Raw genomic sequence first — 25,002 nt, 5'->3', positions numbered from 1 at the left:
CTGTGGGTTGTAGAGTCCGTCTCATGTTACCATGAGTGTGAAAGCACAACCAACATTCAAAAGTGACCAAAACATCAGCCAGAAAGCATTGGTACTGAGATGTGGTCTGTGGTCTCCACCTGCAGAACCACTCCTTTATTGAGGGTGTCTTGATAATTGCCAATAATTTCCATCTATTGTCTATTCCATTAGCACAGCAGCATGTGAAATTGATTGTCAATCAGTGTTGCTTCCTAAGTGGACAGTTTGATTTCGCAGAAGTTTGATTTACTTGGAGTTATATTTTTTTGTTGCTTAAGTGTTCCCTTTATCTTTTTGAGCAGTGCATATGTGTGTGTGTGTGTGTATATATATATATATATGTATATATATATATCTTTTTATATATATATATATATATATATATACACACACACATATAGTTATATGCATGCATATAGTGGGTACGGAAAGTATTCAGACCCCTTTAAATTTTTCACTTTTTGTTTCATTGCAGCCTTTTGGTAAATTCTAAAAAGTTAATTTTTTTTCTCATTAAAGTACACTCTGCACCCCATCTTGACTGAAAAAAATCTGAAATGTAGAAATTTTTGCAAATTTATTAAAAAAGAAAAACTGAAATATCACATTGTCATAAGTATTCAGACCCTTTGCTCAGACACTCATATTTAAGTCACATGCTGTCCATTTCCTTGTAATCCTCCTTGAAATGGTTCTACTCCTTCATTGGAGTCCAGCTGTATTTAATTAAACTGATAGGACTTGATTTGGAAAGGCACACACCTGTCTATATAAGACCTCACAGCTCACAGTGCATGTCAGACCAAATGAGAATCATGAGCTCAAAGGAACTGCCCAAGGAGCTCAGAGACAGAATTGTGGCAAGGCACAGATCTGGCCAAGGTTATAAAAGAATTTCTGCATTACTCAAGGTTCTTAAGAGCACAGTGGCCTCCATAATTCTTAGATGGAAGAAGTTTGAGACCACCAGAAGTCTTCCTAGACCTGGCCGTCCTGCCAAACTGAGCAATCGTGGGAGAAGAGCCTTGGTGAGAGAGGTGAAGAAGAACCCCAAGATCACTGTGGCTGAGCTCCAGAGATGCAGTAGGGAGATGGGAGAAAGTTCCACAAAGTCAACTATCACTGCAGCCCTCCACCAGTTGGGCTTTATGGCAGAGTGACCCGACGGAAGCCTCTTCTCAGTGTAAGACATATGAAAGCCCGCATGGAGTTTGCTCAAAAACACATAAAGGACTCCCAGACTATGAGAAATAAGAGTCTCTGTTCTGATGAGCCGCAGATAGAACTTTTTGGTGATAATTCTAAGCGGTATGTGTGGAGAAAACCAGGCTCATCACCTGCCCAATACAATCCCAACAGTGAAACATGGTGGTGGCAGCATTATGCTATAGGAGTGTTTTTCAGCTGCAGGGACAGGACTACTGGTTGCAATTGAACGAAACATGAATGCGGCCAAGTACAGAGATATTCTGGATGAAAACCTCTTCCAGAGTGCTCTGGACCTCAGACTTGGCCGAAGGTTCACCTTCCAACAAGACAATGACCCTAAGCACACAGCTAAAATAACAAAGGAGTGGCTTCAGAACAACTCTGTGACCATTCTTGACTGGCCCAGCCAGAGCCCTGACCTAAACCCAATTGAGCATCTCTGGAGAGACCTGAAAATGGCTGCACACCAACGTTCACCATCCAACCTGGCAGAACTGGAGAGGATCTGCAAAGAATGGCAGAGGATCCCCAAATCCAGGTGTGAAAACTTGTTGCATCATTCCCAAGAAGATTCATGGTCGTACTAGCTCAAAAGGGTGCCTCTACTCAATACTGAGCAAAGGGTCTGAATACTTATGACCATGTGATATTTCAGTTTTTATTTTTTAATAAATTTGCAAAAATTTCTACACTTCAGATTTTTTTCAGTCAAGATGCGGTGCAGAGTGTAATTTAATGAGAAAAAAAATGAACTTTTTAGAATTTACCAAATGGCAGCAATGAAACAAAGAGTGAAAAATTTAAAGGGGTCTGAATACTTTCCGTACCCACTCTATACCGACATATACATAAACATAAGGTAAAGTAATATATACTATAGCTTAAATTTAGGCAGAATAAAACATTGAATAAAAGTAAATGTGTAATAAATAAATACCCCTGTCTGCATGAACCCAACAAGCATAAAAGTAAGATTGAAAATATACTTCCAACAGTACACCTGATCCCCAGGAAGGACAAAAGTAAAAAAAAACACAAATGGGATTGCTGAGTAGTAGGAGTACATAGACTATCAATTCATTTGATTCGTTGATATTATCACCCGTCCTATCAGTTCAGGATGATGGAATCTCTATTGAGCTGCTGAAAGATGACAATGAAATCATATCTACTACAGATAGAAGAACCTTCTCTGGACTGTGGCTGTAGAAACTGAGCTGTTTCCAGTAGAGGTGGGTGGAGAAGGTAATTATTCTTGCTCATTATCTACAGTTAATGATTGATGTATGTATGATGAGGTTAAGTGAGCAAAGGATACAAAGGTCTTGATATTATTACTTATCCTGGCACCAGAAGAGGATCAGCTGTCTCAGAGTTACAGGTTTGAGAACTTTCTTTGTAAATTTGGCTTATTTAGGTTTGGGATCACAAATGCAGATTTAGTGATTTTTTTCAGCTTAACAAAGTGGTTAGAAAACAGAAGTATTATGCCGAATTTCCTGGTCCATTTATGGACTGTGATTTCGAGACCAGCTTCTGGTCTCCTGATCCGAACACAATAGCCTCATATATGCCTATGAGACCATTGAGATCCGGTCAGGAGGCCCACGGCTGGTCTGGGAAGTCATGGTCCATCCGTTGGCTACCAAACTCTGACTTCTGAACCTAGCCTAGTCTTTCCTTTATGTTGTTTCCTCCTTTGGAATCAACTTTTGGCTTTGACTGTGAAAAAAACTGCCAGAAAAACGTGAAGTGTGATTTCAACGTAAAAGAGGTTCCTACGTGTAGCATTTATCCCATATACATAATATAAGGTGAGGTTTAAGAGCTAGATGATAAGGTCTTAAATATTTTTGGTGGGAACACTGCTGGTTAGATATAGAAATGTTCCTTTCTGAAATGCTGTTTGTTAAATATTTTCTAACAAAAGTTGTGGTCTTCTTTAGTATTTTACCTCCTTAGATCACAGTTATTTGTATTTTTTTTTCGTGGTGTCTGTAACCTTCATGCAAATTTAGCATATTCAAATTCTTATTTAACCCTTTGCCAAAAAAACCCTGCTATTGAAATATTGTACTTTTATTCATATTCATTTTAACTAATCCTACATGAGTACCAATAGCTAAATTATGGTTGGATTCAAACACACACACATTTTTAAGTGTTTTTAAGCACTTGTGGGAAAAAAATGCCAGAAATTTCAAGTGTTTTTTTTTAAAGCAATTTACCTTTTTTTGTTACATTTGTAAAAAATGTTTATTCCTAAAAAGAAGCTTATGGGAATAAAATGGCACCCAATCCCAGAGCATGGAGCCCTAGAAACGACACATACAAAAATGCTATGTATATAAACACTTTAATAATTTTCTATGTACTTTGTCCTGAAAAAAAATGCTGCAAAATGCATGGTATTATGCCGACCTACCAACAATTAGGTCTCATTGAAAATTCTGTGATTTTTCACATATGCTTATGTTTTTCATTTGTTTTTCCTCAGTGTTTTGGTCTGTGTCCGTTTTTACTATCAGTGTTTCATCAGTGATTTTCATGGATGGATAAATAAATATATTATAAAGTTTCTTCTGTACATGACAATGTTAATCACAGGCAGCACACGGACTGTACCCTGATGACATGAAAGTCCGGGATTTTCATGGACCCATAGGCTTGTGACTCCAATCAAAAACTTAGATGTAATAGCACCATAAACCTTAATGGATACATGTTTTATCCCAGAAAATCGTGGATAGAACACGTGCGTGATTCACGGATGTTTCAATGAGGCCTTACCATTATAGTTAAGATTACTCATGTGACAGAATGACGCTTTAAGATATACAGCAGTAATTATGAGTCATGGTTGATAGCCTATTTTCTGTTATATTCTGCAATTATATGTACACAGCTAGGGTAACTCCATTTATAATAAAAAGCATAGGCATGTGGACTGGGTATTTCTAATGTGCCCTGGCACACTATGTTTAATGATGCCCAGCTTTTCCATAAACAGGATTCCTAACTTATCCAAGACCATGATACTGAAGGCCTATCCTTAGGATAAGCCATATATATCAGGGAAGTGGGGTGCCCTCTGTATATATGTATAATTTGTTCACCTATGCCTCTCCTGCACACAATCCTTAATCCACAACATAAGGTGCAACCCATAAGAGCCAGATCCAGCACATAGTAAATTTCATGTCTTTTATTAAATATCCATTAAACATATGCTACAAAATGTTTCATTCCATGTACATTCTATCCGGTAGAGCCATAAGAAGCGTTGCCAATTGATGTATTTCGAACTGAAATGGTTCTTACTCATGCTCCAATATGACAAAAATCTAAGTGAAACTTAAATCCCCTTGTAAAAACATGCGGCATGTCACATGATCAATTATCGACTAGTCAGTATGGCCTGTGAAAACAGATAGAAAATATTCCTCCTAATAATGTAGAATCCAGTTGGAATGATGATTTAAACACGTGGGTAAGAGGAGTCTAACATTAAAGGTTTTGTCTGGTCCAAATCGATAAGTCTGCAGTTACTCTGTGTGACTGCAGACTTATGAGCCTCTCCGCGAACACACTGTGCACTGCTGGGATTTGCCTGTTTCTGAGATGGGTATGTATGTGTTATGCGACGCGCCCCCTGGGGCCGTGGGGTACTCGGTAGCCGGGCCGGTCGGTTCTTTTTGGGGTAGTCACGGCGGCAGTGACCCGGTCCGTGGCCCAGGGCGGTCAATAAAATAAAGAAAGGAGAGGGAATAAAGTTCTTGGGGATAAAGTTTTGTGACGCCACCCGTGGTATCCGGCTATAGATGGCCGCTGCTGCTGTTCAGATCCACTGGAGCTGTTGGTGACGCAGCAGAGATGGTTTAGCTCTCCACGGGTAGAGCTAGACCCCAGGGCAGTTAAATAGGAGATTTTGGATGTTGGTGGTGTAGTGCAAGGCAGGTGACGCAGCAATTAAACCTAGGACACAGCGGGGTGCAGTCTTCAAGTGTTTACTCACAGTTCTTATGATGTTCCAGGTTACAACTGCCAGCAGGTTATAACAGCCCACCGAGTCCTGTGTCCTCCGGGGAAGTGATCCAGCCAGCTCTCAGATAACTTGGTTGCACTTGAACGGGACCCCTTTCTTGTGTACCTTTCCCGGGTCGTCTCTCTTTGTGCTGGCTCTCGCCCTCCTGCCCTGCGCCTCACACACAGTGTCCCGAGCCAGTGGCGGCGGGCCTTGTTGGGCGACGTCCTTTCTATCCCCTTTGTCCTATATGGCCACCTTTTCAGCGAATGTGTGTGGTTGTTGGCTACGGCACTTGAAGACACCGCAACCTCCGGTCTGCTAGCTGAGTCTTGCAGTTCTCCACTAGTCTGGGGCCGGTCCCCTACTGCGACCTGATCCCTTCATGGTCAGCGTGAACTCAGGCGCATGGGTGGACTCCGCACTTCCCGTGCCCCTAGGATCCTTTCTCTCACTGGAGCCCTTCTCACCGCTCTGGTCTTCTCTCTTCACTCACTGTGACAGACTCCTGTCACCAACTGTTCTGACTGACTAGCTCTCTAACTCCTCCACGGTCCTCTCTCACTGGGTCTGGACCCAGGACTGGAACTGAACGCCTCTAGATCTTTCTACCCTTCCTTTTATACTCTCTCTCATGTGACCCACGTCACTCTATGTGGTCCCCTCTACCTTCAATCCTTCCTTCAGTGCTCCCCTAAACTACTTCCTCTACACATCTCCTCTACCTAGTTCCACCTTCCAGACAGGGACCGGGTCTGTGCTCTCCCTTAGGAGCAATCTTGCCCTTCCTTGAAGGAGTGGTGTAGTGTTGGACGTGAGTGTGTGGGTCCCAGGTAGTGCTCCCTCCTTAGCTGAGAGTGGCGTACCACACCTCTGGCTGAGATGCAGTACCTCTGAGGCAACTGGACCCGCAGGGGCGCCACATTTACCAATTCCTGGCCAGAACTCGTCTAGTGGGCGCGGCCTTGCTCCATGCAAGTGTATAGAGTGAGGACAGCGCCCTCTAGTCGGCCACGACCACTGGACGGCTGTGTCGCTAGTCGGGGTGCGGCCTCACTCTATACAAGTGTATGGAACAAGGCCGCACCCACTGGACAGAATCCAGTCTCCAGACTCATACATAGTCTCCAGTCCCGGCTCAGAAACTGGCAAATCCCCACAGTCACAGTGTGTGCGCTGGGGGGATAAATAAGTCTGCAGTCACAAAAAGTGACTGCAGACTTATCGATTTGGACCAGACAACCCCTTTCAAATCCAATTAGATTCCCTATTTAAAATAACCTGACTCCAGTTCCCCCATCTTGGTAGTAGGTTAACACTTTCTAATCCAAAATATTCAAATCAGTAAGATTACCTTCATATACAGTACAGACCAAAAGTTTGGACACACCTTCTCATTTAAAGATTTTTCTGTATTTTCATGACTATGAAAATTGTACATTCACACTGAAGGCATCAAAACTATGAATTAACACATGTGGAATTATATATTTAACAAAAAAGTGTGAAACAACTGAAAATATGTCTTATATTCTAGGTTCTTCAAAGTAGCCACCTTTTGCTTTGATGACTGCTTTGCACACTCTTGGCATTCTCTTGATGAGCTTCAAGAGGTAGTCACCGGAAATGGTCTTCCAACAATCTTGAAGGAGTTCCCAGAGAAGCTTAGCACTTGTTGGCCCTTTTGCCTTCACTCTGCGGTCCAGTTCACCCCAAACCATCTCGATTGGGTTCAGGTCTGGTGACTGTGGAGTCCAGGTCATCTGGCGTAGCACCCCATCATTCTCCTTCTTGGTCAAATAGCCCTTACACAGCCTGGAGGTGTGTTTGGGGTCATTGTCCTGTTGAAAAATAAATGATGGCCCAACTAAACGCAAACCGGATGGAATAGCATGCCGCTGCAAGATGCTGTGGTAGCCATGTTGGTTCAGTATGCCTTCAATTTTGAATAAATCCCCAACAGTGTCACCAGCAAAGCACCCCCACACCATCACACCTCCTCCATGCTTCACGGTGGGAACCAGGCATGTAGAGTCCATCCGTTCACCTTTTCTGCGTCACACAATGACACGGTGGTTGGAACCAAAGATCTCAAATTTGGACTCATCAGACCAAAGCACAGATTTCCACTGGTCTAATGTCCATTCCTTGTGTTCTTTAGCCCAAACAAGTCTCTTCTGCTTGTTGCCTGTCCTTAGCAGTGGTTTCCTAGCAGCTATTTTACCATGGAGGCCAGCTGCACAAAGTCTCCTCTTAACAGTTGTTGTAGAGATGTGTCTGCTGCTAGAACTCTGTGTGGCATTGGCCTGGTCTCTAATCTAAGCTGCTGTTAACCTGCAATTTCTGAGGCTGGTGACTCGGATAAATTTATCCTCAGAAGCAGAGGTGACTCTTGGTCTTCCTTTTCTGGGGTGGTCCTCATGTGAGCCAGTTTCTTTGTAGCGCTTGATGGTTTTTGCAACTGCACTTGGGGACACTTTCAAAGTTTTCCCAATTTATCGCACTGACTGACCTTCATTTCTTAAAGTAATGATGGCCACTCGTTTTTCTTTACTTAGCTGCTTTTTTCTTGCCATAATACAAATTCTAACAGTCTATTCAGTAGGACTATCAGCTGTGTATCCACCAGACTTCTGCACAACACAACTGATGGTCCCAACCCCATTTAAAAGGCAAAAAATCCCAATTATTAAACTTGAGAGGGCACACCTGTGAAGTGAAAACCATTTCCGGTGACTACCTCTTGAAGCTCATCAAGAGAATGCCAAGAGTGTGCAAAGCAGTCATCAAAGCAAAAGATGGCTACTTTGAAGAACCTAGAATATAAGACATATTTTCAGTTGTTTCACACTTTTTTGTTAAGTATATAATTCCACATGTGTTAATCCATAGTTTTGATGCCTTCAGTGTGAATGTACAATTTTCATAGTCATGAAAATACAGAAAAATCTTTAAATGAGAAGGTGTGTCCAAACTTTTGGTCTGTACTGTATATGCAAAAAAAAATGTTTAGAAATGTTAGAGTGGTTGGCTGCATTAGGATTATCTGAATCTCTAATGTGTTCATTAATCCTTTGCCGCAATTAAGTTGATACCGCATAATGTTCACTGTATGCAGTATACCACATTTGCGCTATTACAATTAAAAAATTGAGTAATATAATGTTTTCTACCATCAGTTGTGGTTTGGACTTTCTTAACTTGTTTGACATATTTATTCCGTATTTGTAGAACCCGGTTTCGGAGAGCTGCTTTATGTCTTTTAATTGCATTTTTTCATTACCAGACTAGGAACTAATATCTTTGCTAAAGTTGGCGGTTTTACTGTAGAAATATTGAACTATTTTACAATGTGAAACATTTCACCGTAACATGGGCAAATGTCTATTAATAATTCCTTTCATTTGATTAAATTCTTTGCTGAAGATAGTTACAAAGACTGGTTTAGTTGATATTTTATTTTTACTAGTCTGTTATGTTATGAGCTCCCCATGATCTTTATTTTCTACTATATTTTTCGCTCTGTTTAGCACCCATCTAGGGTTAGCTCGTTTATTTAACCTATCACATATCGTTCCCTCTGATTATTTTCATTGTTGGAACAATTGCGTTTTCTACACTTTGCTGATTACAGTATATCTGGGATGGCAGGATTTTGCTTGAAGAATGGAATTATTTGTTATATCCTTTCGAAAAGAGCATGTATCAGTGATACTCCTTTATCTAGTGTATGTTACAGCTATTGCCATTGAAGTATTCCACAAGGTGTGGTACAGTCGTCACATCATACCATATAATCATTATATCATCCATGTAGCGCCCGTAGCACTCCAAGTCATCAGTTAAGGAGTTTGAGTCAGAGGAAACATATTTCCCAAAATGAAACAAACATTTTAGCATGAGATGATGAGAATTTTGCACCATTGATGGGCCACTGTGCTGCAAAAAAAATATAATCGAACATAAAAGTTAAATGATGGCAAAAAACACCAAATAAAGCCAGAATAAGTAACTGCAAATTCTCCCTATAGAGAGGATACTATAAAAACTTTGTGTCTGCATTTCCTCTTAGATTGTGTGGAATGAGGCATAAAACAATTCAATATCACATGTAATCCATGAATATTCCCCACTCCACATGATCTCTTGTACCATTGCATGGAAATGTTTAGTATCTTTCAAAAATCCACGAAATTCCCCAACAATTGGTTGCAATAAGGTGTTCACCCAATCGCATAAGTGCTCATTTACCTATACAAGCCACTATATATCTCATGGGTGGAAGAAATGTATTTATATAAATTTAGGGTAGTGAATGGTATATGGGCGTAATAGGGTTATTTACTAGAATATAATAATAGTATTCTATGCTATGAGTCCTAGATTAATGACCTTGTCTAAATAGGATTTATTATCCTCTTGGTACATGTTCGTGAGGTCACTTTTCAATTTATTGTATGTGATTAAATCACATAATCTATTTGTTCATTTTAAGGTTTAAATCTGTGTCTAACAATACAACTGACCTCCTTTGTTTGCTATTCTCATTATAAGCTCTCCTTTGTTTTCTATGGTATCCATTGCTGCCTTCTCAATCTTATTAAGATCCTCTAGATCTATTCGTTTTTGTATGTAATTTCCTAAGACTTTTTTGCACCAATTCCTGGAAACTGTCTAAAGCCTCCCATACACATTAGACTAATGTTGGCTGCAGCCACCAATATTAACGGGTTTGACCAACACTGTAATGTGTATCGGGGGTGCCGGCCAACTGGTCGTTGAGGGCATGTCCAATTTCAGCCTAGAAATCGCTTTGTTCTTTCGTAGATAAGCTTCCAGCTAAGATGTTTGTCTGCAGCTTTGTCATAGTTAACACAGGAGCGCTTGACCAAATGAATGTTCTTGTATATAGGAGAGATGGCCAATATAGCTATCAGCCATATGATCGGCTAAAGAATCGTTCGGCCAACAGTCATCTACTGTATATGGTAGGCTTTAGATTGGGGCTCTAGATTGAATAGTGTAAAAATAAGGGTGTCGACACATCCATATTGGTATTCGAATCTGCCCACTCAGTATGTAAATATGTCAATAATTTTCTATAGACTTTGACCTAAAAAAATTGGTTATTATGGAGCAAGAAATACTGAATAATTCTGAGTGTGACTCCAACCTATATACTAACAGGAAATTACAGAGAAAATTGAGATTATAGATAGGATTACTCATGTGGTAGAATGTATAATATCCATAATGTATCCTGGAACATATACAGCAATAATTATAAGTCATAATTATACCTGATCTCGACACATTACAATGTACAGTCCAAGGTGTAAGGGAGGGATATTTACCCCTCACCTATGCATTGATTACTGTATAAATATGCTGCTTCCTCTGGATGACAACCTCTGTTCAAAGTAATAATAAAAAACACAATTATTGATGTACAGCTTTTCCAGAAATAGGATCCCTAACTTAATCATATTGATGGGGTCCAAGTATTAGTGCCATCTGCCAAGTGAAGGAAACTGATCAGCAATATCACAGCAACTACAAAATGTACTGAGCCGTGTCTGCTAAACAATAAAAGACATTTAATCATCTAATCAGTAAAGGTGCCAGGGGTCAGACAACTACCAGATATTGACATTCTACTCCAAATATATCCCAGTTCCATCCCATTAGTTTTTTAGTCCCGAATCCCACTTAACAGAAGATGACAACCTAACATTCAGGTCCTTTGCCTCATTTTAAAGAGTTATCCAGGACTATTTAATTTTTTTTATGGGCCTAAGAACTAACAGGCAGGTAATTACTAACTACCTGCCTGATGGGGTCGGCGCTGATCCCTGCTGGCACATAACGATCACAGACCGCTCCTGAAGGCGATTCAGCGGCTTCCCTTCCACTCTGCTCTGTCGATGAGGCGTGACTGCCAATGTCATGGTGATTGACAGGCGGATCCCTCCTGCCTAAATGCAAGTAGCCAGTTGTCAATCAGCATGATGTCAGCAGTCACGCTCCATCAACAGAGCAGCCCGGAAGAGATGCTCTGTTGACGTGAAGCAGCTGAATCGCCAGCAGGAGCAGTTGGTGACCCGTTCTAAGCCAGCGCCAGGTAGAACAGGCAGGTAGTTGCCTCTCTTAGCAATTAACTGCCTGTTAGATTTTAGGCCCATAGTAAAAAAATAAAATAGTCCTGGACAACCCCTTTAAGAGGCCATCCTTCTGAACATGTCTGTTTTCGTAAATACATATGTGGCACCCCAGGGGTCTGGTTTCCACAGTAATGTAATGTTATGTCTGAGAGCAGGTGGGAGGTCTTTTGGTCAGGGATCCTGTGCATGCCACACCTCCTGCCCAGTCTTGGGAGGGGAAGAACTTCCCCTATATAAACCCGGGGCTGAGGCAGGGTTAGTCAGTCAAGGAGAGTAGAGACAAGAAACAGTCATAGGAAGAAACAGCAGAAGCTCAGTGGGAGCAATACTACACGAGTCAGGGGCTGGCAGCTGCAGAGCTCGCCCTGACTGAGAAGCTTTCTTACCGGACCCGGCGTCCGAGGCTGTGGGGACTAACTCTTACCCAGCAGCAGAAACCGACCGGCAGGGGATTGCAGGTCCTCTGGCCCAGAAACCCGAAGGCACGGTCACACGCGTGGGACCAGCACCGCCATCGTGGAGCGGAAGCCATTAGAAGGCCCCGAGTCACCGGCCATACGGGTGAGCACCACACGGTACACTCAGGGACGTGGGCTACTTATATCCGCTTCTAGCAAGGTAGCCAGAAGAGTACAGTCAGTTTGGGAGGCCTACAACTCCGCCTGGCCAGGGGAGATCCCATCTGCTCAAGGACTGACCAGGCCCCGTTCGCTAGCAAGTACTCCGGGAGGGTCTATCGTTGTTACCAGTAAAGACCCTGAATTACACCGCACCGTCTCTGAGTGGTTCCTGCTACCCCCATCTTCCACGTCGGCTGCCCTGAGGCCATACCCCTCCCGTTGGGGGTTATACTATCACGCTGCACAATTCTACACCGGCCTCAGCGGTCTGCCCTGCGGCGGCAGCTCCATAGCTGCAAATCAACGGGTGGCGTAGTCGACACTCCAATAACATCTATCAAGACTGCCACACACTGAGTTTGACTCCCTGGGCACGGACCGGGTCCCCGCCACTCGGAGACTACAACCCTCATCTGATCCGGTTCCGGGTAAGCCCCCGTGCGCGAGACGCTGCGCGACACAGCAGGCCCAGGGGCGCGTCAACTTTGGCGTAGTCGGCAGGATTTCGTGCCCGCAACCACCGGGTACTGCGTGCCTGAAAAAGAGACTTTTCAAACTTACCTGTGGTGAAGATTCCCGCCATCCGGCGCCATCTTCAGCCTTCTTCCCGCCATCGGTGAAGTTTCCCACCATCCGGCACCATCTTCTGCCTTCTTCCCGCCATCCGTGGAGTTTTCCCGCCATTGGACGCCATCTTGAGGACGCCGCGCGGGAAGAAGAGGGGCGTGGACTCCGAAAGCGCGCGAGAACTGAAGCCCCGCCTCACGTCCGGACGTTGCGTAAGGTCCTGGAAGGAGCCCAGCAGACGCCGACGTCACAGGAGCGCGACGGAAGGTCCTCAACCATCCACTGTGGAGCCGCGGCCTACGGAAGAGGATCATCGCAAGGTAGGCCACGGTCCACTAGGGGGGAGGAAGATGTCGGATACGGAGGAGAGCTTCACTGCCTCAACCCCCGCCAGCGCTACCGCTGCTGCAGTTATGCCCTTCACCATGCCCTATATCCCGGGAGCAGCTTGGCTACCCCAGTACTCAGGGGAGTCACCTACCCTGCATGACTTTAGAGAAAAGCTGGATAGCCTCTTCCAGGTGTACCCCCTCACAGAAGAGCAAAAAGTGAGCATCCTGGTGGCCCAACTAACCGGGGCAGCCAAAAGGGAAGTAAAATCCTGGCCACCTGGGAGGAAGACTGTCGCAGGGATACTAACCCGGCTGAAGGACACCTTTGATACCCGCACCTCAGCCGAGATTAAGCTTAGGTTCTACGGGTGCAAGCAGCGAGCGCATGAGAGTATAAGGGACTATGCACTAAACCTACAAGAGGCCCTGAGGGCCATTAAGCAGACCGACCCTGATGGAGTGGGAAACGAGGACAGGCTGTTGACCGAACAGTTTATAGAGGGACTATATTGTAATACCCACCGAACCCAGTTGCGGGCAATGGCCTTACAGGATCCCCATCTGGGCTTTGCACAGTTCAAGGACAGAGCCATCCGGGTGCTCCGAGAACCGGCACCGGGTGGCGTTGTGACCCACAGGCGCCCTGCTATCACTTACCACCAGGAGGCGGCGCCTTTGTCGGCAGGGCCTGTGGGAGCTGATGCGCAGGCTTTGGACAATGACCCGGCTCCAGACCTACACCATCAGGTCCAAGAGCTAGCTAAGAGCGTTGCTGCGCTAACCCGAACTGTGCAGTCTTTACAGGCTTCCACCCCAGGGAAGATCCAGCTGGCATCCGGACCGGAGGACATCCCGTGGCGTCGACCAAGGAGGACCCCACCGGCCAGAGGAAGACCCAGTGACCGATACAGCGAGGACGGACGACCCATCTGCCGCCGCTGCAATCAACCCGGACATATGGCAAGGTACTGTTCTTTAAACGGGCACAACCTGGGGTAGAGGGCCAACCCCCAGGAAAAAGATCACCAGGCCCATCGAACTGGCGCGACAGATATGTGGGAGGACGTCCAGTCTTGCCTGTGGTACTGGATGGCATTCCCATGAGTGCCCTACTGGACACCGGGTCACAGGTCACCACCATCCCGTACGTGCTCTTTAAGCAGTACTGGAATGACTCGGATATTACCCGCTACCCTGACGACGACTTGAGTATCATCGCCAGCAATGGCCAGCCCGTGCCACAGATCGGATTTAAAGAGGTGACCATCAAAATCGGTAGAGTCGAACTGGCAGCACAGGGACTGATCATTGTAGATATTGACAAACATGAGAGTCACCCAAAAATAACTCTAGGAACTAATGTAATTGAAAATTGTCTTGCAGAGGTGATTTTCTTTTACAGCAGGTTGCCAAGAATGCCAGCTCCGGCGAGCAGCGGGTGCTCCAGAAAGAGATCCGGGCACTGATGCGACGGCAACAGGTGGAACTCTCCGGCGGTGAGATTGGTAGCGTAAGAATGTGTGACCCTTTTCCTATTGCCATGCCCCCAAAAAGTGAAATGATGATTTGGTGCCGGGCAGCTATTGGTCTGAGAGGTAGGGATTACCAGGCAATGGTAGAACCAGTTTACTCAGACAGTAGGCCCACCATTTTGACAGCACGGGGGGTGGTTGATGTACGCCATGGGAGGGTGCCCGTTCGCATAATAAATATCGGGGAGAGGGAAGTGTACCTGCCCCAGTATGCCACGCTAGCCAAATTATATACCATTAACCAAAATTCTATACAATCTGTGGAACCCTTGCCTCCATCTCACCCGGAGGAAGGTAACGGCTCTAAGAAAAACATGGAGGACTGGTGTCAGCAACTACATCTGGGTACTGACTCCACTCCCGCACACCAGAAACAAGGAGTCTATCGGGTGGTTCAAGAGTACGAGAGAGTGTTCAGTAAACACCCGTTAGACTTCGGGCGAGTCAAGGGGGTAGAACACCACATCCCCACGGGAGACCATCCTCCTATAAAAGAGAGGTATCGACCCGTACCCCCTGCCCACTACCAACACGCCAAGGGGATGCTTAGAGACATGAAGGAGGCTGGGGTGATCAGGGATAGCTGTAGCCCCTGGGCAGCTCCACTAGTCTTAGAAAAAAAGACAACACCATGAGGATGTGTGTAGATTACCGGAAAATCAACCGTATCACACACAAGGATGCGTACCCCTTACCAAGGATAGAGGAGTCATTGGCTGCTTTAAGATCTGCTAACTTCTTCTCTACCTTGGATCTCACTAGCGGGTACTGGCAGGTTCCTGTAGCAGAGGCGGACCGGGAGAAGACCGCATTCACCACCCCGATGGGACTTAGCGAGTTCACCTGCATGCCGTTCGGACTCTGCAACGCACCAGGAACCTTCCAACGACTAATGGAGTGTTGTCTGGGCCACAGAAACTTCGAGACGGTCCTGTTGTACCTGGACGATGTCATCGTATATTCCAAGACGTATGAGGACCACCTGAAACACCTGGCGGAAGTGTTCGAGGCTCTGGCGAGTTACGGCCTAAAGGTGAAACCCTCCAAGTGTCACCTCCTGAAACCAAAGGTGCAGTACCTGGGACACGTGGTGAGCGCTGACGGAGTGGCTCCCGACCCTGATAAGATCACCGCAATTAAGGAATGGCCAAGCCCCTCCAGCGTAAAAGAAGTGCGGCAGTTCCTCGGGTTGGTAGGCTACTACCGAAGGTTTATTCCCGGTTTCACCAAAAAGGCAGCACCTATGCAGGACCTCCTGATAGGCCAGCCCCGGAAGGCCAAGAACCAGAAGCCGCCCTTCAAATGGGAGGAGCTGGAAGAAGAGTCCTTCCGCCAGCTGAAGATGGCCCTCACGGGGGACGAAATCCTGGCGTACCCGGATTATAGCCAGCCCTTTATCCTCTACACCGACGCCAGTAACATCGGGCTAGGAGCCGTACTGTCCCAGATTCAGCAAGGGAAAGAACGAGTAATCGCCTACGCCAGCCGAAAACTGCGACCCACCGAAAGGAACCCCGAGAATTACAGCTCATTTAAGCTAGAGTTCCTGGCCGTGGTATGGGCAGTCACCGAGCGCTTTAAGCATTACCTCGCTTCTTCCCGGTTCACCGTGTCCACGGATAACAACCCGTTGACACACCTGGACACGGCAAGACTCGGTGCCCTGGAGCAGAGGTGGATGGCCCGTCTGTCCAACTACGAGTTCACAATCAAATACCGGGCAGGACGCTCCAATACCAACGCGGATGCCCTGTCCAGGATGCCCAACCTGCCGGACGGAGGAGAAGATCCGGAGGGACTGGAAGAAGTTGAACTCCCTGCGTTCCACCGTCATGGGACTATCCAGTATTCCCACCGGGTAAGGAGTAAGCAGGCTGCTACGTTGAACCCCTTACCCCACTACAACTGGGCGGAAACGCAAGACAGCGACCCTGCCGTCCGACTGGTGAAGGAGATGCTGACTCGGCCGTAGGCTCGCCTTGAACCAGACGCTCAGGAGGAAGCCAAACAACTATGGGCAGAGAAGAGTCGACTGTTCCTTTACAAAGGGAAGTTGTGCCGCAGAATGGTTAACTCCCGGACGCATGAATTACTCTGGCAAGTAGTGGTGCCACGAAGAGACGCAGCCATGGTGATGGAGGCATACCACGACGGAGCTGGACACTTCGGGTGGAAGAAGCTGGAGTTCCTGCTGCGCGAGCGGTTCCACTGGGTAGGCATGAGGGGAACCATCGAGAAGTGGTGCAGAGACTGTGGCCCGTGCAACCTGAGAAGGAAGGACCGTGCCAGCCAGAAGACTCCCCTGCAGTCCATCGTCACCCGGCAACCGTTGGAACTGGTAGCCTTGGATCATGTAAAACTGACCCCAAGCAGAAGTGGCTACGTCTACGCGTTAACCATCGTGGATCATTACTCCCGGTTCTTGGTTGTCGCCCCCGTCAAGGACTTAACGGCTCAAACAGCAGCTAGAGCCTTCCAGCAGCACTTCTGCCGTCCACACGGGTACCCGGACCAAGTGCTGACGGACCAGGGACCTGCCTTTGAAGCGGAGGTCTTCCAGGAATTTTGCAATCTGTATGGCTGCCGGAAGATAAGAACGACACCCTACCATCCGCAAACTAATGGACTTTGTGAAAAAATGAACCAGGTGGTAATGGATCTTCTAAAAACGTTGCCCCTGGAAGAACGCAGTCTGTGGCCTGAGAAGTTGCCCGATCTGGTGGACCTATACAACCACATCCCGGTAGGTTCCACCAACTGTACCCCGGCCTACCTAATGAGGGCGAGACCTGGTAAGTTACCTGTTGACCTGGAAATGGGAGTCCTGACACCCGAGGACACTTCACCAGAAGCAGACTGGGACACAGAGAGGCAGCAACAGTACCGGAAAGTACAGGAGAGCGTGGAGCGAAGTCTCTGTCAGGCTAGGGAAAGACAAGAGAAAACTTATAACCAGTACACTCCCGCCGTTCCCCTGGTACCCGGAGAGCAGGTCTTAAAGAGGAAAAGACGGCTCCACAAGTTGGACGACCAGTGGGAGAAGGACCCGTACACCGTACTGCCCTCAAGCCACGAGAACCCGAAGGTCTGCACCATCAGTAAAGACGGAGGGGAAACCACAGCCATTGTATCCCGGGACCACCTGAAGAAGTGTCCCGAACAACTGAGGAACCCTGAAGAGGAACAAGAAGACCATCTACCCGTAGAGGAAAGGGAAGATATGGTTAGTACTGTGCTCGGGGACTTCCCTCGGTCTTGGACTCAAGTCAATGGTGCAGTTGTGGTGCCCGTACTCACCTTCCTCCAACCGTCATCCCAAGCACCTACGGAACAACGGGTAGAGCTGGAAGAACAGCCGGTCCAGGAGGCAGAAGACCCCACACCCGCAGACCAGGAGGATCAATCCTCTGCTTGCAGTGAGCCTGCCATATCCCTAGTGAGCCAGGGAACTCGTAGACAGCTGCCCAGTTTACCCTTGACAGCTCCTACACCCTGTAGTTCGGGGCCAGACAGTCAGCTCCGTAGGTCCACTAGAGCCACTAGAGGCCAGTTACCCGCACGCTGGAGGATTTAAAGTGTATAAATTGTTTTATTTATGTTTACCTGTGTATTGTTGCTTGTGTATAATTTTGTGTTTCTAGTTATTTTTAGGAATCCTTGGTGGATCTACCGGGAATCCTTGTACAATTAGTTGGAGCGTAACCCAGGATGGACTAGAGACTGTTAAGGACTCGGGGTAGGACAGACCCCTACCTGGTTACGTCTCCCTGTTTTGGTGAAATGGACACCTTGCTTCCCCTCAAAGACTGCACCCGGTTGCGGACACGCCGTGACCATTGTTATGTGTCTCTTTATTATAATGTTTTGGTTGTACTCTGGTATGTTTACAAAAATGTGTTTAGTCCCGGAGTACTAAATTTTACTAGGGGGGAATGTGGCACCCCAGGGGTCTGGTTTCCACAGTAATGTAATGTTATGTCTGAGAGCAGGTGGGAGGTCCTTTGGTCAGGGATCCTGTGCATGCCACACCTCCTGCCCAGTCTTGGGAGGGGAAGAACTTCCCCTATATAAACCCGGGGCTGAGGCAGGGTTAGTCAGTCAAGGAGAGTAGAGACAAGAAACAGTCATAGGAAGAAACAGCAGAAGCTCAGTGGGAGCAATACTACACGAGTCAGGGGCTGGCAGCTGCAGAGCTCGCCCTGACTGAGAAGCTTTCTTACCGGACCCGGCGTCCGAGGCTGTGGGGACTAACTCTTACCCAGCAGCAGAAACCGACCGGCAGGGGATTGCAGGTCCTCTGGCCCAGAAACCCGAAGGCACGGTCACACGCGTGGGACCAGCACCGCCATCGTGGAGCGGAAGCCATTAGAAGGCCCCGAGTCACCGGCCATACGGGTGAGCACCACACGGTACACTCAGGGACGTGGGCTACTTATATCCGCTTCTAGCAAGGTAGCCAGAAGAGTACAGTCAGTTTGGGAGGCCTACAACTCCGCCTGGCCAGGGGAGATCCCATCTGCTCAAGGACTGACCAGGCCCCGTTCGCTAGCAAGTACTCCGGGAGGGTCTATCGTTGTTACCAGTAAAGACCCTGAATTACACCGCACCGTCTCTGAGTGGTTCCTGCTACCCCCATCTTCCACGTCGGCTGCCCTGAGGCCATACCCCTCCCGTTGGGGGTTATACTATCACGCTGCACAATTCTACACCGGCCTCAGCGGTCTGCCCTGCGGCGGCAGCTCCATAGCTGCAAATCAACGGGTGGCGTAGTCGACACTCCAATAACATCTATCAAGACTGCCACACACTGAGTTTGACTCCCTGGGCACGGACCGGGTCCCCGCCACTCGGAGACTACAACCCTCATCTGATCCGGTTCCGAGTAAGCCCCCGTGCTCGAGACGCTGCGCGACACAGCAGGCCCAGGGGCGCGTCACATATATTACCCAAAAGATAAACATAGTGAGGCAACTGTCACTAGAATTCTGCTTTTTTATCTCTTTATTCCTCCGAGAAATGAGTAAACTACCAGCTACATGTCACCATTTTCCTCATTCTAGGCCTTCATAATGACATTATGCAAATAAATCCTCGTTCGGGTGTAGGTGTTTCACGTCTAGGTTCTATCCCTGTTATTCACATATGGTGTTCATACGTTCATTTCTTTTTGTAGTTCAATAGTGCACAAACAAAAAAATCTTCCATGTGTTCATATTTTAACTGAATGGTCAATGAAAAAACAGATAGCTCTTGCATGCCATCTGTGTGCAATCAGAGTGCTGTCTGATTTTTACTGTTAAGAGGTAGAAGAAGCTTATTTTTTTGCATATAAAAAAAACAGATGTCACCCTGACACAAGGACCACAAATGGATGAAAATGAGATCTAGCACTGTGATGAAAAATATATATTTTTTTCAATATGCAAAAGGAAAAGGACGTCTGAATGAGGCCTAAATGTTATTTTTTTGAATAATGTAAATAATGAAAATGCTATGCTATTCTCCTGTGCGCTCCTCTTAATAAATTATCTGCTTGTGCCAGAAAATGAGCCAGATTTGCCCTATAATTTACTCCTATTTCTGGTGTAAATTATAGTAAGTTCGTCATACCATGTTTGGCCCTGCCCTACTTCGCTCAGCTCCATCCACTTTTTAGTAAAATGTCGTGAGCAGTGGAAACAGTAAAAGAAATGCAAATTATTAAGCCAATATAGTAAGCAGAATAATTTGCAACTATGAGTCAGAAAACACATTTCCCCCAATGATTACATTCAGAGGAAAAAAAAATCCTATCCTTGTCATGAGATGAACACATAGGTATCAGATCTATGTCTTGTAATGAGCCAAGCACCTAACATCGCAGGATCAGTACAGAATTTTACCCCTGAAAGTAAATATTAAAGATTCATACTGAATAACATCAAGCAGAGGCTCCAACTAGCATCATCATGGGTACATGGGGGGTCTACGGATATTTTATGAGTGTATGCTTGGAGCTTTCCTGACACATACCGTGAACATAGAATTTAGAATATAGTCTATTATTTTCTTCTTCTTACCGTTTTAGTGACATATGGCCATAAATACCAGTTTAATGTATAATATGATTATGGTAGAATACTCACGGCATATATACTTTGCACTCATCATTAGCAGAACTGTAAAAGCACATACGCCATAAGCTCATGGGAAGAAACGGAAAAAGAAAACCAGGGGCTCTCCCTAGTGCAATAAATTCCAATAGGTTAGAATCATAGAATCATAGAATGTTAGAGTTAGACGGGACCTCCAGGGTCATCTAGTCCAACCCCCTGATCAATGCAGGATCTCAGACACATGTCTGTCAAACCTCGGTTTGAAGACTTTCATTGAAGGCGAACTCACCACCTCTTGTGGCAGCCTGTTCCACTCGTTAATCACCCTCACTGTCAAAAAGTTTTTTCTAATATCTAATCTGTATCTTTTCCCATTCAGTTTCATCCCATTGCTTCTAGTCTTGCTTTGTGCAAATGAGAATAAAGCTGGTCCCTCTACAGTGTGACAGCCGTAGAGATATTTGTATACAGCTATTAAGTCTCCTCTCAGTCTTCTCTTTTGCAAGCTAAACATTCCCAAATCCTCTAACTGTTCCTCATAGGACATGGTTTGCAGACTGGTCACCATTCTGGTCGCTCCTCTCTGAACTGGCTCCAGTTTCTTTGTGTCTTTTTTAAGATGTGGTGCCCAGAACTTGACACAGTATTCCTGATGAGGTATAACCAAAGAGGAGAAGAGGGGGATAATTACTTCACCTGATCTAGACTCTATGCTTCTCTTAATGCAACCCAGAATTGTGTTTGCCTTTTTTGCTGCTGCATCACACTGTTGACTCATGTTCAGTTTGTGATCTATTAGTATACCCAAGTCTTTTTCACGTGTGCTGTTGCTTAGCTCTATTCCTCCCATTTTGTATATGCTTTTTTTAATTTTTCTTGCCTAGATGTACGACTTTGCATTTTTCCCTGTTAAAAAACATTCTGTTAGCTGCTGCCCACAGTTCCAATTTGTTTAGATCTTTTTGAATCCTCTCTCTTTCTCCTCTAGTATTATCTATCCTTCCTAGCTTTTTGTCATCAGCACATTTAATCAGTTTACCCTCAATTCCTTCATCTAAATCATTGATAAAGATGTTGAACAACGAAGGGGCCCAGGACAGAGCCTTGTGCTACCCCACTTGGGACATTCTTCCAACTGGATGTGCAACCATTTATCACCACTCTTTGGGTCCGATCACTAAGCCAGTTATGAATCCACCTAACAGTTGCCTTGTCCACCTACTGCGTTTCCCTGATCCACACAGTCAGTGATTCTGTCATAGAAGAAAATTAAGTTAGTCTGACATGACTTATTAGTTACAAACCCATGTTGGCTCTGGTTAATTAATGTATTCTTATCCAAGTACTTACATACATGTTGTTTAATAATTTGTTCAAAGATCTTTCCTGGTATTGAAGTAAGGCTCACATGCCTATAGTTCCCTGGGTCAACTTTCTTCCCCTTTTTGAAGATAGGGGCAACATTTGCTCTTCTCCAGTCTTCTAGGACGTCTTCAGTTCTCCAAGAACTTTCAAAGATTATGGAAAGTGGCTCAATAATTTAATCTGCTATCTCCTTCAGTAACCTAGGATGTAATTCATCTGGACCTGGAGACTTGAATTAATTTATGTTAGCTAAGCATTCCCTCACCATCTCTATGTTTATAGATTGTGCGGATTCTTCTATTCCTTCAATAGTATAGTGAAGATCAATTGATGTTACATTTACTTTCTTAGAGAACACAGAAGCAAAATAGGAATTTAAAAGTTCGATCTTGTAGCGCCGGCGTCCCTGCCCTCTGCTAGGCAGGGACGCTGTTCCCCTCACCTCCCTGCTCCGTGCCCGGCGTCCTCCTCCCGCTCTGCTGGCAGCGCGCGCTCCTTCCCGGCCACTGTGCTTAGGGCGCGCGCGCGCGCTCTCCCTCCCTCTTAAAGGGGCCGCGCGCGCCGTCCTAAGGAGTCCCCGGCCAATGGCCAGAGGACTTCACCATATATAAGGCACCTCCTCCAAAATGGAGGTGCCCGAGCAATGTTGTTGCACTGTTCTCTACTCTGCTTCAGCCCTCAGGTCCCGTTGCCAGTTACCTGCCAGATACCTGCCAGATTCCTGCCAGCTCGCTGTCTTATTCCTGCCTGATATTCTGCTACCTGCCTGCTAGCCTGAGGTCCGACGGTCTGCCTTCCAACTCCTGTCAGTCTGTCTATGGACCAGCTTGCCCGCTCACCTGGGAGCGCACATCTGCTACCTGCCTGCTAGCCTACCTGGAGGCTCCGCCGTCACGTGCTGTGACCACCTGCCTGTCCAGTGACTCCTGCCCGCTCACCTGGGAGCGCTCATCTGCTGCCTGTCCGCTAGCCTACCTGGAGGCTCTGCCGTCACGTGCTGTGACCACCCGCCTGTCCAGAGACTTCTGCCCGCTCACCTGGGAGCGTTCATCTGCCGCCTGTCTGTTGGTCTTCCTGGAGGCTCCGCCGTCACATGCTGTGACCACCCGTTTATCCAGAGACTCTCGCCTGCTCACCTGGGAGCTCACGTCTACCATCAGCCGCCACAGGTCGTACCAACCCTTTACCCAGAGACAGCCCCGGTCACTTGCCGTGACCATCTGCCCGTTCATCCAGAGACTGCCCCGGTCACTTGCCGTGACCATCTGCCCGTTCATCCAGAGACTGCCCCGGTCACTTGCCGTGACCTCCTGCCCGTTCTTCCAGAGACTGTCCCGGTCACCTGCTGTGACTGCCTGCCTGGTCGCCACCTGCTCCCTTACAAGGACCGCCCCCTTGTATAGTAGCTCAGAGGTTCCGCCTCCCAGACCCGTTACAGTTTGCTCGGGCCATGGAACCCGGTGGCACCCAAGCTCCCTCACTCTCGGACCTGTGTCATGAATTGTCCCGTCAGAGGTCCCAACAGGAGTCCATCCTGGGTCACCTGCGGAATGTCAATTCTCGCCTGGACACTCTGACTGCTCCGCCAGCAACCTCCGCCAGTGCCATGACTCGCAATCTAGCAGCTCCGCTGCCCACTAATACCATGGTATCCTACCCCGGACCCCGGCTTTCTGCACCTCCTCGCTTCGGAGGCGACTCCGCCCAGGCTCGGGGCTTCATAAATCAGTGCACCCTGCACTTTGAACTCCTGTCCCACCAGTTTAACTCCGACCGGGCCAAAATTGCCTTCATCATGTCCCATCTCACAGGGGAGGCCCTGGCCTCGCTAAATCCTCTATGGGAGAGAGGAGACCCCCTGGTGTCCGACTTGCCTGCCTTTCTCACGGCTTTCCGGAAAGTCTTCGATGAACCCGGACGGAAGACCTCATCCGCATCATCACTGCTACGCCTCCGTCAGGGAAGTCTCACCGTGGGCCAATATGCCATACGGTTCCGTACCCTTGCCTCGGAGCTGGCCTGGGATAACGACGCTCTGGTATCCGTCTTCTGGGAGGGTCTGTCCGGCCGTATTAAAGATGAACTTGCCGGTCGGGACATTCCTACCACTCTCGATGACCTAATAACTCTTGCCACCCGGATTGACCTACGGTTCCAGGAGCGTGCCAAAGAGGTCACCCGTGAGAGGAGGTTTCCACGTCTAGCTCCTACTTTTCAGAAACCCGTCACTCCCTCCTTCTCTCCCCAGGTACACTCTCCTGAGCCTATGCAGGTCGACCAGACCAAGATGGTCAAAACCCGTCAGGACTTACGCCGTGCCGAGGGGAGCTGCTTCTACTGTGGCAGTAAGGAGCACCGGATCCGTGCCTGCCCGGAGAGGTCGGGAAACGCCTGTGTCTAGGTTCGCTCAGAGAGGTCGACCTAGACAAGAATAAATCCTCTCCATCTCTGCTGCTGTCAGTCTCAATCGTCTGCGGGGAGAACCGTTATTTCGAACTAGCCCAACTTGACTCTGGAGCAGCCGGGAATCTTATTTCACAGTCCCTGGTAGAGAAATACCACATCCCCACCAAACCTCTGGCTGTACCCTTGTCTGTTGCTGCCGTGGATGGGGGTCTCTTACCACGCCCCATCCAACTCATCAGCGAATCCATTACTCTGCAGGTGGGAATGCTGCATTCTGAGAGTATCTCCTTTCATGTTCTGCCTGGACTCTCTCACGCTCTCTTGCTAGGTCTACCTTGGCTCCAGAGACATGCACCCGTGCTTGACTGGCAGACCGGAGAAGTCCTTCGCTGGGGACTGGACTGCCATAAGACCTGTCTGGTTCCCGTCCATCCCGTCCGTCCTTCTCCTACCCCAGCTAATCTACCTGGACTTCCGATTCCTTATTGGTCTTATGCTGATGTCTTTAATAAAAAGGAGGCAGAGACACTACCCCCTCATAGACCATACGACTGCCCTATCGACCTGTTACCCGGTACTACTCCTCCCCGTGGGCGTATTTATCCATTATCCGCTGCTGAGACCCGGTTGATGTCCGAATATATTGAGGAGAATCTGGCCAGGGGATTCA

The 25,002-nt window shown here is 47.1% G+C and overlaps 1 protein-coding gene across 1 annotated transcript in view; it reads left to right on the top strand.

The window, feature by feature from the left end:
• Positions 1 to 2,510: 2,510 nt before the first annotated feature.
• Positions 2,511 to 25,002, top strand: part of CDHR2 (cadherin related family member 2) — a 436,943-nt gene continuing 414,451 nt past the window's right edge. The window contains exon 1 of the mRNA XM_073651379.1: positions 2,511 to 2,611. The gene's annotated coding sequence lies outside the window, so the exon portion shown is untranslated. The remainder of the gene's footprint in view (positions 2,612 to 25,002) is intronic.

Source organism: Phyllobates terribilis, unplaced genomic scaffold (assembly GCF_046119375.1).
Source record: "Phyllobates terribilis strain yellow unplaced genomic scaffold, ASM4611937v1 Scaffold_11__3_contigs__length_659146591, whole genome shotgun sequence".
In the NCBI taxonomy this organism is placed as follows: domain Eukaryota; kingdom Metazoa; phylum Chordata; class Amphibia; order Anura; family Dendrobatidae; genus Phyllobates; species Phyllobates terribilis.
This window is presented reverse-complemented; position numbering and strand designations above follow the sequence as displayed.